We start from the raw sequence: 12,832 nt of genomic DNA, 5'->3' as shown, positions 1-12,832 counted from the left end.
TATGGGAAGTAATTAGCAGTGCATGGGAATGGCACAAGTTACAGTTACTTTAGTGCAAGAGTTATAGGGGCAGGATTATGCACCCTTAGCGGCCCCCTAACACCACCATGTGTGCGCCATATTTAATATATGGTGCAACATGGTGGTAGTAAGGAAACTAGCATCAGAATTTTTGTTGCTAATTCGGAGCTTTCAAGGATTAGCGTAAAAATAATTGACGTTAATCCTGCAAAGCCCATTGAGGTCCATTGTAAACAATGGTGTGTCTCCTTTTAACGACTGCTCTGAGCAGACGTGAAACAAAAGCTGAAAAAAAATATTCTTTGCGCCTTTTTATCGGCCCCCCTTAAAGGGGAACGCCCCCATTGTGTACATTATGCCTGGTTACAAAGTGATGCGTAGCATGCATTTCGCCACTTTGTAAATTTGACGTAGCAATTTTGGCCTCAATGGGCCACATTAGTGTAAAAAAAAAATGATGCTAATGTGGCGCAAGGAGGCGCTAGGAGCTCTTAAATCTGCCCCATAGTTCCTGGAGATAACTATAAATGGTGAATTTCAGTGGTTTGATTAGTCTAAAATGGAATGTTCAAACTGTCATTTTCATCTAATTATAATGTTGATATAATCTTTGTTTTTAAAAAATTTAATATAACATATAATTGGAATTCCTAACTATAATGGCATTTTAACCATTGTTTTTTTCAGTGAATGTCTATGATTTTTTTAATGTAAAGTGATATGTCCATCACTGTGCATGGCGTGACAATGGCCACAGGGCTCAACCCTCTGCGGACGCCCAATCCGCTGCTGCTCATGGCCTTCGACCATGCGAGGCGTGGGGTTAGGCGCAGGGCCTGACCTGTAGATGTGCACAGCTGACTGTGTGATGTAATAACATAAAATGTCTTTTCAAGAAAATGTACAAAAAACACCCAGCCCGGAACAGAAACTTCCACAGGGAGAAAAAAAGTTTTTTTGTTTGAAAATCCCTCACCCTCCAGGGTTACCCCCCTTGGTGGCATGCTTCATCATTGGGTTTCCTCCCGTTCTGCTGCAGAACGAGGAGTGCTGCGACCGCCGGAATACGAGGGCGCACCGTTGGTTTCAACAATGTGAATGCTAGAAAGGGATAGCAGTGATGGGGTCTTGGCGGGCTTAAAAATACTACCCCCTGGATGATATTACTAATTTAATACTTCTCACAGGGGTGGTATGATTAAAAAGGGTGTGTTGGGAGGGTGGGTATATTATGTAACTGTCTTCCTAGGTGGTCTGCATGTTTCGGAGTCTACCCCTAGACTCCTCATCAGGACCAAAGTGAACTCCCTAGTGTCCCTTGTGTACCTGCCACTAATAGAAGCACTGTTACTACTCGCTATGTGGTAAGGTAATGTATATAACTAAATTAGAAAATACCCATCAGTATTGTTGTTCTGCTGGGCAAACCTGTGGAAGAGAAAGGAAATAAAATAAAAGCGTAAATGCATCTCTCAGGGGTGTGGTGCTATTGTCACCATCACCCAGACAAATGGCACTTTTAATTTATACAGAAAAAACAAATACAAGACGTAATACACATAAGAAACACAACAACACACTTAAACATGTGAGGCACCTCTAAGAAAACACATGTGGTGCATGCGTGACCTACTTTCAGTATCTGTCATTCACATCTTAGGTCCTCCGAGAGGGGGTGTGCTTATAGTCACACACTGAAAAATATAGTCGGTGAAAAGTGTTGTTACCACTGCAGGTGGTCAAGAGCATTGTGCGCATTTACTTAGTCAAAGCAACACTCCCACCAATAGCCTACTTCTCACCTCGCTGGGGCCCGAATAACACCACAATACCAGTTGGGATCTGGTTTTTGTAAGGGAAAACTGCTCATGCGTCCCAACTCGTGGTCGCGTCTAGGACTAGACCAACGACATCCCAAGATGGCGGTCGTGGGTGTCCTTAACCAATCCATCAATGAGTATGACGTATACCTACAACAGACTTAATACCAGAAACTCAAGAAAGATGTCAGTAAATTCTCCCATGAAAAGGTGTACCCCTACATTAGAGAAGACTACGACCCATATTTATACTTTTTAACGCCATATTCGTGTCATTTTTTGATGTAATAGCGCAAACGTACAAAATACAATTGCATTTTGTAAGTTTGCGCCGATTTTGCATAAAAAAATGACGCAAATGCGGTGCTAAAAAAGTATAAATATGGGCCTATGTACCCACAGGGAGGAACCCAGGGTATAACACTGACTCAGACTCATCCGACTCAGGCTCTAGCAATTCCGACTCCAACACAAAATCATTTTTTTCAAGCAGGGGTCGAAATAGGAAGGCAAGGAGAACAGATTTCAGTTCCGGGAATGGGTGGCCTATGTACCCAATGTGCCCACCACATGCAATGTAAGGCCCCTTTCTGCCAGGCCCTTTTCCACAAGGTCCCATGCCACCTCACGGGCACCCTCTACCTTTCGAACATTAGGGTCCCCGTGGAGACCATCAACCACAGTACCGTTCTTTTGTAGGGACAGGCCAAGGATGCCCAAAGGGCAGGACAAAGAGACAGTCTCTGGTCGATTGGGCACCGGACGCAGAGCAGGGGAGAATGCTGACCCGGAGTATGACAGTGGAGAACTCACAAGGTCGGGACATCCAAGCGGGCCCAAGCAACCACATAGTTTAATTGTTAACTTGAGTGGGTTGACACTTACCCCCCCACAAACAAGTATCCTAGAGAAAGGTTTAGGATTTGTCCCCACTGCCCTGTTAGACAAATTCAAGTTATGTGTGGAGGTCAACAAATTCATAAGGAAGTTAACTTTAGGGACCACCCATCTACTGTGGGCCCTACTATGGGTGACACTGGTGTACGCAATAAATCCTCTTTCACTCCACCTAGTGCTTCTATCCCAGTTGAAATCTTGGCGTTCGAACAAGCGGTCATGAAAGATATCAATGACATTGATCCTACTTCTCTAAGGGTATTCCATAACACAACAAGAGAAGAAAAGAAAGTGCTACAAGACCTAGCCAACAATACAAGCATAGTCATCAAGCCAGCAGGCAAAGGAGGCACCCTCATCATCCAGACCATAGACAACTATAGGAACGTGTGCTTAAGACTGCTGGGCTATGCACGGAATTAAGAGATACTACAGGAAGATCCAACTAGTTTCCTGCAAAACAAGATCAGCAGTATGGTTTAGCAAGCACTGGCACACGACTTCCCAGAAAGTGAGTGATTTCCTGATGAACAGGAACCCAGTGACCCCATACTTTTACACTATTCCCAAAATCCATAAAAACCTGGAGCCACCACCAGGGAGACCCATTGTGTCTGGCATAAACTCAGTTTTGAAACCCCTGTCCATTTTGCTGATGCTTTCCTAAGACCCATAGTCCAAAACACGGACACATATTTGAAGGACACGAAGGATGTACTGTGTATCCTTAAAGACAGGCCTTTCCACCCTACCAATAAAACACTGTTGGGTTTGGACATGGAGAGCCTGTATACCAGTCTACCACACTCTGACACTTTTTGCATTTTAGAGGAGGTCATTTTTGATATAGACTGGGAATACCAGACACCATGCAACTTGGTTCTGGAATGCTGCTTCTGGGCATTAACCAAGAACGTTTTCGGTTTTGAAGACACTCTGTACCTTCAGAAACATGGCACAAGCATGGAAAGCACCTTTGCTCCAAGTCTAGCAGGTCTTTACATTCACCATCTGGAGAAGGAAATAATTCTTAAAACCACCAACCCATATAAGGATAACATCACTCTATGAAAAAGATACATTGACGACATCTTGTCATCTGGAAAGGGGAGGAAACACAAATAGCCCCTTTTTTGGTGTGGCTCAACGTGCAGGATCAGTTCCTATAATTCACTCTAACGAAGAGTAAAGAACAACTAGGTTTCCTTGACCTTAACATTATAGCAACTAATGGCACCCTAAAAACTACCACTCATGAGAAACCAACAGCTGAGAACTGTTTGCTATTATTTGACATTGCACACCCTTGCCATTTGAGAGAGAACCTTCCCTTTGGCCAGTTCCTCAGACTCAGGAGAAACGGTTCTCAGGTATCCAACTATAAACAGCAAGCCCAGAGCCACGCATCAAAATTGGAGGCTAGAAATGACTCCCCGCCCAGAATCATCAAAAGTGCCATGAAACAAGCACGCAATAATAACAGAGAGGCCCTTTTGGACACCCCTCCTCAGAAAGAGAAAGGGGAAAGGCCCATATGTATTACGACATCTAATGTGGCCTCCAACAAGGTAAATAATATTATCAACATTGGCGGATTTTAAATAGCGGCCATTTGGACTTTCCAAACCTATGTTTTCCCATAGGTATGGCAAAAGCATAAAGGACATACTGGTACACACCGACCGCGCTCACCCAAGAGAGGGTTGAACACCACCAACCTCCTACCACCACCCACAAGACATTACCCATGCGGCAATTGCAGTGTGTGCCATTTGACAAGCGTGACTTAGAGGGTTATTTTTAATAACAACTCCACATGGGAAATCAGGGGTTTTACCAATTGCAACACCCAAGGAGTAGTCTATGTGATTACATACCCATGCAATCTGCATTACATAGGAATGACTACCTGCAAAGCTAAAATTTGCATTGGGGAATATTGCAGTAACTTAAGGTGTGGCTGCGCCACCACAAAATGTCCTTCTATTACATCAATAGCGCACACACAGTAGATGACTACCAATGGGTCATCCTTGAACATCACAAGGAGGCTAGGTCTGAATCCTTCCTTCTTGAAAGGGAACAACGCTGGATTTTCAAATTATGCACCAATCAACGTGGTCTGAACAAAAACATCCCATGGGGACAACTAATGCAACACTAACAACTGTCCCCCTCACTTGAGCAAGACACCTACACGTCCAATACCACATGCGGATATACCTAACATGGATTCCTTTAAATCACCACGAAGATACTTTACAAACAATTTCCTTTCCTCTAGCCCTAACATATGGCAGCTATTTTCTTGTATATATATATTTGTGATGAATTCTTTAATTATTTTTGTGACTCACTGGTCACTTCCCTTCTTTTTTTCCTCTCTTTTCTTTTCCTCCATCTTTGCCCTTTCCAACCCCCTTTTTCCCCCCTTCTCCCCCAACTCCCCTCCCCTTTTTTCCTTTTTCTTTTTTCTTTTTGTCCTTTTTTCTTTCTCCTTCTCTCCCCATTTTCCCCCTTCCCAAACACCTCCTTCCCCTCCTCTCCTGTGTCTTTTTCTCCCCCACCCTTGCCTCAGTTTTCAGATAACTGGTGCTGTACGCTTATTTTTGCCGCAGGCACCACGAGGGGCACCCGTAACTCGGGGCCCTCGCAGTCCTCCGTTAGGACACCCACGACCGCCATCTTGGGAGGTCGTCGGTCTAGTCCTAGACGCGACCATGAGTTGGGATGTGTGAGCAGTTTTCCCTTACAAATACCGGATCCCAATTGGGATCGCAGTGTTATTCAGGCCCGGCGAGGTGAGAAGTAGGCTACTGGTGGGAGTGTTGCTTTGAAGAAGTTAGAGCGCACAATGCTCTTGACCACCAGCAGTGGTAACAACGTGCTCGGTGAGTCTGACTTTTTACAGACTATATTTTTCAGTGTGTGTGACTACAAGCACACCCCCCTTCTGGAGGACCTAAGATGCGAATAGCAGAGATACTGAAAGTAGGTCACGCATGCACCACGTGTGTTTTCTTAGAGGTGCCTCACATGTTTAAGTGTGTTGTAGTGTTTCTTATGTGTAGTATGTCTTGTATTTGTTTTTTCTGTATGAATTACAAGTACCATTTGGCTGGGTGATGGTGACAATATCACCACACCCCTGAGAGATGCATTTATGCTTTTATTTGATTTCCTTTCTCTTCCACAGGTTTGCCCAGCAGAACAACGATACTGATGGGTATTATTGAATATAGTTATATACATTACCTTACCACATAGCGAGTAGTTACAGTGCTTCTATTAGTGGCAGGCGCATAAGGAGTGACGCTAGGGAGTTCACTTTGGTCCTGATAAGGAGTGTAGGGGTGGACTCCAAAACATGTAGACCACCTAGGAGGACAGGTAAATAATATACCCACCCTCCCAACACACCCTTTTTAATCATACCACCCCTGTGAGATGTATTAAATTAGTAATATCATCCAGAGGGTAGTATTTTTAACCCACCAAGACACCACCACTCCTATCCCTTTCTAGCATTCACATGGTTGAAACCAACAGTGCTCCCACGAATTCCTTCAGTCGCAGCACGCCTCATTCTGCAGCAGAACAGGAGTAAACCCAATGATGAAGCATGCCACCAAGGGGTAACCCTGGTGGGTTAGGGTTTTTCAAACAAAAACACTTTTTTTCTCCCTGTGGAAGTTTCTGTTCCGGGCTGTTTTTTTGTATGTTTACTGAAGCCTTAAGGAGGATGGACCCAGCTCCTTTAAACCCTCCTTCTCCCCTTTAGTTATTGTCTTTTCAAGTAAGGCAGACCTATTGGCTTTATCATGAAGTCAGCACATCAACATATATAAATCAGACCTATTGTTTTTGTCAAAAAGTCGGCAATAACTATATTCAAATGTATATTTTATACATTTTATACATGCAAAGTTTAACAAAATTGACTGTATTCATTTTTAATTTACTTCATTAAAAGAAAAATCAACATGTCTTTGCCTTTCTTATAACTAGGACCACTGGAATCATGTGGCAGGAGAGGCCCAAATTATGCAGCAGGATTGAATAAATTATGTGACAAAACAAAGCAAACTATGAAGTGGAATGCAGTACATTTTCTGATGGTATTAATTCATTATTTGTGTCATTTTCACACATAACACTGTCTGGGCATAGGATGCGTCTCATTAGTACCAGTGTAGCACCCAACCGTAGCAATAAGCAACAGAAACGTGACCAGTCAACCTTTTCCAGGGCCTTCCACTGCACGCAGATTTTTTAATAACTTTTTATCCTTCAAGTTTGAAACAGTTTTTATATTAAAATCTTCAGATTAAGCAGCAGATGATGGATTACAATGCAAATGCAGCATATCAATAACTGTGCGAAAAGCACAGTGGCCGTGCAATCACATAATTCCAGTGGCCCTCATTAGAACACATTTCAGGACACAAAATGCAACCATATAACCCACCACAAGGGGGTCCAACAGTCGAGCTGAAGAGGATACAGTTCCAGCTTGAGTACTTAAAAAAAATATATGGTAAGCTCTCATGGATTCAATGATCCAGGAGACTTACTGCTTTTTCTTAATGTTGCTGGTGGGGAATCTGCACTTCCAGCTGTCACCAACAACATTTAAACAAAGGTTCGGAGGTTCCCCTGCTCCTTCTAGGAGCATCACCAGCAAGTAAATATATAATTTATAAATGGGCTCTTTGCCCATGCAGTGAGTAATAAATGAGCAACTCCGGCTACTTCTTTATTATACTTTTTTTTTTTTGTGAGAGCCCTGGTGCTCACCTGGGGCTTCCACACTATTTTTCAATAATGGGGATGTGAGGGGGATGAGACCTGCAGTCCCTGCTGCCCCTGCTGGCTCGCCAGCCATAGTGGGTGCTGGAGAAAGCAGCCAATATTTTGTTAAGGACATACCTCGGTGTCTACCCAGAGCACCCACAACTCAATTTTCTTTGTGGGGTTCTGCGGGAGCCTCAGGGCCCCAGTGGCTCCTGAAAGCTTTCCTAGAAAGAGCTGGCATCTTCCATTGTTGATGTTTGCCCTGATGCCCAACTGTGGCATCCACAATGTGTCACTCATTGGGGACTGTGGGGGAGCCCCAAGGCCCCAACAGCCCCTGCCACTTCCCACAAGCTTGGGGCTTGTGCCTGGGGCTGAATGGAACTGTCTCCATTACTTTGTTCCCGCCGGGCAGGAGCAAAGTTGTGTTCCCTGCTTAGGAGAGTGCAGGCAGGATATTCCCACACTCTCCAGGGCAGTGAACTAGAGTGTCCCTGGGATGGGCTTCCTGGGACACTGCAATTTAGCTCCATGGAATGGGACCCCATAGTCGATCTTGAGGAAGAGGGGGCGGCATGCACGCCTCTCCCCAAAAAACACACTGACGCCGGCTGATGGGATCCTCAGGGCCTCTTTGAGGCTTGGGAAGGGAGGCTACAGGCCCACCTCCCCTAATTACAAAAAACGGTCCCAGGCATAGAGGCTTGGGGAGGGGGGACTGTGCGCCACCTTCCCTAATTAAAAAAAAATAATACTCCCCGCAGATGGGGTTCCAGGGACCTAAAAAGGCTGCTGCTACAAATCATCTCCTTTTAGATAAAAAAGGCGTTTTTGGGAATGGCCTAAGGAAGGCCCGGGGAGCAGGCTGCATGCCCTCCCCCTCCAAAAATAGCAATGTGCCGACTCCCCTGACTCTGGCCTACTAGGAGTCATTTAAAAACAAATTACAGCAGAACTGCAGGATCGTGGCAAAGCCTTTTTAAAATTTTATCTAAAAGGGACATCCCTCTGGGACTTCCCCACAAGTGCTAGAGGGGCTGTGTATCCCGACCCTGACCCCTTAAATCACTTTAAAAAAAAAACAGGACAGGGCATTAAGTCCCCGAGTCCTGTAATGGCCACCGCAACATTTCTTTTCATGTCTCAATCAACCAATCCGAACACAAGCTCCTGTTAGAGTCAGGTGGGGGATGGGGGAAAAAACTTCCTCAGCCAATCAGATGGCTCTATTTTTTAAAGCTGTGTGATCGCACAGGCAAATCCAGCCATCCAAATATACAAAGCTTTTGAACCTTAATTTCTGGAAAACTAATGAACGAATTTGCACCAAAACTATAACTAACTAGTGGCACTGTACTAATCCTATGCTTAAAAACTTTGCTAGAAAAACAGACATGTTAGGCGAGCAAATCTACAGTGTCGCTGGTATTGCAGGGTGCTCCTTATTGGAGCTGCTCTCCACCTGAACTTGGGAACTACCCAACTCTCTTCTGCTTTGCATAATTTATGTATCACTCTAACCCTGAAAATTGTGTTGTTTTGCCTTAATCTGGGTGCTCTGTTGCGCCTGGACAAGGCTAAATCTTTCTGAAGAGATGTAATGACATCGAAACATGTGTCAGAGGTTGCATTTGCTTGTATGGCGTTTTACTAGTCCAAAGCTGTCATACTGTGCTTGGAACGGTGAAAGGCTTTTGGCATTTTACAGCTAGGTAAGGATAGCACTGTACCAATTCTATGCTTAACAACTTTGCAAAAATAACAGACATTTGAGGTGAGCAAATCTAGAGTGTGACAGGGTGCTCATTACTGGAGCTGGTTTCCACCTAAACTTGGGAACTACCCAGAGTTCGCTCTTCTATTTTGCAAAATGTATGCATCACTCTAACCCTGGAAGGGTGCTGTTTTGACTTATACTGGGTGCCACCTTGTGTTTGGACAAGGCTAAGCCTCTCTGAAGAGATGTATTGACATTGAAACTTGTGTCAGGGATTGCTTTTGCTCATTCCAGGTTGGCGTGGATGGTATTTTACCAGTCCAAGACTATAATTCTGTTTCTGGAGTGGTGAAAGGCTTTTGTCGTTTTACAGCTCAGCAAACATGGCACCTGGCCAATCCTATGCTTAAAGATTTTGCTGTCCATCTTCAAAAGACTCTGGCCCTCATTACAACCCTGGAGGTCGGTGATAAAGCGGCAGTAATACCGCCAACAGGCCGGCGGTGAAAAAAATAGAATCATGACCACGTTGGAAACCACCAACACAGCCAGCCACTTTAACACACCGACCGCCACGGCGGTAGCAACAAACACCGCGGCGGTAACCGCCAACAGCCAGGAGGAAGTCAATGCACCGCCCACAGCATTACAACAGGCCTATCCGCCACCTTTTCTGGGGTGGTATCAACACCATCAAAAGCACGGCGGAAATAGTACACTGAAGGGAAACGACTCACCTCTCGACACTCAAGGAAGAACCATGATGCCATGGAGTCCGAACTGCACATTTTTCCAATGCCGGTGTACCTCCTCATATACCAGGAACACGAACGCCGACGAAGACGACCACGGTGAGTACTGCACCTAGCACACAAGGGAGGGGGGGAGGAAAAAGAAAGTGACACACACACGCAACACATCCATCCCCACCCTCACCCCCAACACCATACACACAAACAGATGCAACAACATTACATATACACCCCGTAGCCCTCAGGAATAATGCAAGGACAAAAGCAATGGAGTAAAATGAGTGTAATAGTACAGTTTTAGATAAATACGTCCTTTAATCAATAAACAGTATGTACAATATATACAAAGCAGGGACAATGCCCACTCCAAAATGTCCGTGGCCCAAGGGGCCATAACACATAGGCCAAGGCCACACTTGACTCCTGTCTCAATATGGAGAGAACACTGCAGAGGCATGAGGTCGAAAAAACACAGGCACCTCAGGGAGACAGGGGTTTGGGGGGCACCTCAGCCGGAAGATGGTACAATGCCACTGGCCTGGAGGGGGCTCCAAGCCCACTGCTTGGTCGTGGGGAGTGCAAAGCCACAGTCTCTCAAGTGGGTGGTTTGCCCACTGCTTGGTCCTGGGGAGTGCAAAGCCACAGTCTCTCAAGTGGGTGGTTTGCCCACTGCTTGGTCCTGGGGAATGCAAAGCCACAGTCTCTCAAGTGGGTGGCTTCTCCACTGGTTCTGGAGGGGGCTTTGTGCCAAGTGTGCTTCATCCTGCCAAGGACAGGGTGAGTGGATGCCTTCTTCCACTGGTTCAGGAGGGGGCTTTGTGCCCAGTGTGCTTCATCCTGCCAAGGAGGGGGTGAGTGGATGCCTTCTTCCACTGGTTCTGGAGGGGGCTTTGTGCCCAGTGTGCTTCATCTTGGAAGGGGCACGGTCACAGTCTCTCACCTGGGTGTCACACTGACAGGTGTTGCAGGGGCCAAAACGCACTGCAGCCCATGTAGTCACTACTACACACTGCTCACAGGCAGTGACGACTGCTCAGTGGATGGCATATGCGCTGCAGGTGGACAGTGCTGTCAATGGTGGTGGGATGCTCCAGCCGTTCACCTGTAGCCTCGGACGGCAGCCCACTTGGGCTTCTGCTCCTGGCAGTGGTGCTGCTGGCTGCGGTGCAGGTGGCGGTGCTGGCCACAGTGCAGGTGGCGGTGCTGTCCACGGTGCAGGTGGCGGTGCTGTCAGTGGTGGGGGGAGGCTCCAGCCCTTCCCTTGCAGCCTTGGACAGCTGAAGTGCCATGGCTGGTGTTGTGTGCCCCTTGATGCCCTTGGCAGATGGTGGTGGCTCCTTGCTTCTGCCAGCTGGTATTTTTTTCTTGCCCTTGCTGGCTGGTGGTGCCTCCTTCCCCTTGCTGGCTGGTGGTGCCTGTAGGAGGCTGGCCTGGCTTATAGTGGGTACCTTGTGGAACTTACACTTGTGCCAGGTCCAGTTACCCCTTATTAGTAGATTAGAGGGGTTCTAGCAGCTCAGGCTGATAGAGGTACCTATTACAGAGCAGCTTAAGCTGAACTAGGAGACATGCAACGCTCCTACTATACCACTTATATCACTTAGCACTATATCATAAGAAAACACAATACTCAGAGTTACTAAAAATAAAGGTACTTTATTTTAGTGACAATATGCCAAAAGTATCTCAGAGGATATACTCCCTTAGGAGGTAAGTAATATACACAAAATATACACACACAAACCAAAATCAGGTAAGTAACAGTTAGAAAAGTAGGGCAAACAATGTAGAACACCATAGAATGCAATAAGGAGAAATAGGCCTAGGGGCAACACAAACCATATTCTCCAAAAGTGGAATGCGAACCACAAATGGACCCCAGGCCTAGTGTAGTGTGTAGAGGGTCTCTGGGAGTGTAAGAAAACACTAAGGGTGTCCAAGATACCCCACCCAAGACCCTGAAAAGTAGGAGTAAAGTTACCCTACTACCCCAGAAAGACAGTAAAGTCGAGATAGGGGATTCTGCAAGGACAACAACTGACTGTGAAGCACTGAAGACGGAGTCATGGACCTGAGGACCTGTAAAGGAAGGGGACCAAGTCACACAAGTGTCCAGGGAGGCAGGAGCCCACTAAACCCCGGATGAAGGTGCAAAAGGGCTGCGTCCGGGTAGAAGAAGCTGAATATTCTGCAACAACGGATGGTACCAGGAACTTCTCCTTTGGTCAGAAGATGTCCCACGGCGTGCTGGAGGATGCAGAGTTGTTTCCACGCAGAAAGACCCCAAACATGCCTTGCTAGCTTGCTAGAGTCGCGGTTGAGTATTTTGGGTGCTGCCAGTGCCCAGGAAGGACCAGGAGGTCGCACCTTGGAGGAGGAGACAGAGGGGGCACTCAGCAACACAGAGAGCCCCTGTAGAAGCAGACAGCCCCCACAGAAGCACCTGAACAGGCACTTATAAGATCTGAGGACGACTGTCGACTCAGAACAACACAAGAGGGTCCCACGACGTCGGAGTCCAACTCAGCGAGTTGGACAATGTAGGACAGAGTGCTGGGGACCTGGGCTAGGCTATGCACAAACAAAGTCTTGCAAAAGTGCACAGAATCCCGAGCAGCTGCAGTTCACGCAGTACACAGGATTACTGTCTGGCGTGGAGAGGCAAGGACTTATCTCCACCAAATTTGGACAGAAGGGTCACTGGACTGTCGGGGACACTTGGACCCAGCTCCTGTGTTCCAGGGACCACACTCGTCAGGATGAGAGGGGACCCAGAGGACCGGTGATGCAGAAGTTTGGTGCCTGCGTTGGCAGGGGGGAGATTTTGTCGA

This window comes from Pleurodeles waltl, chromosome 8, assembly GCF_031143425.1.
Source record: "Pleurodeles waltl isolate 20211129_DDA chromosome 8, aPleWal1.hap1.20221129, whole genome shotgun sequence".
Taxonomy (NCBI): Eukaryota; Metazoa; Chordata; class Amphibia; order Caudata; family Salamandridae; genus Pleurodeles; species Pleurodeles waltl.
Note: the sequence above shows the minus strand (reverse complement) of the source record.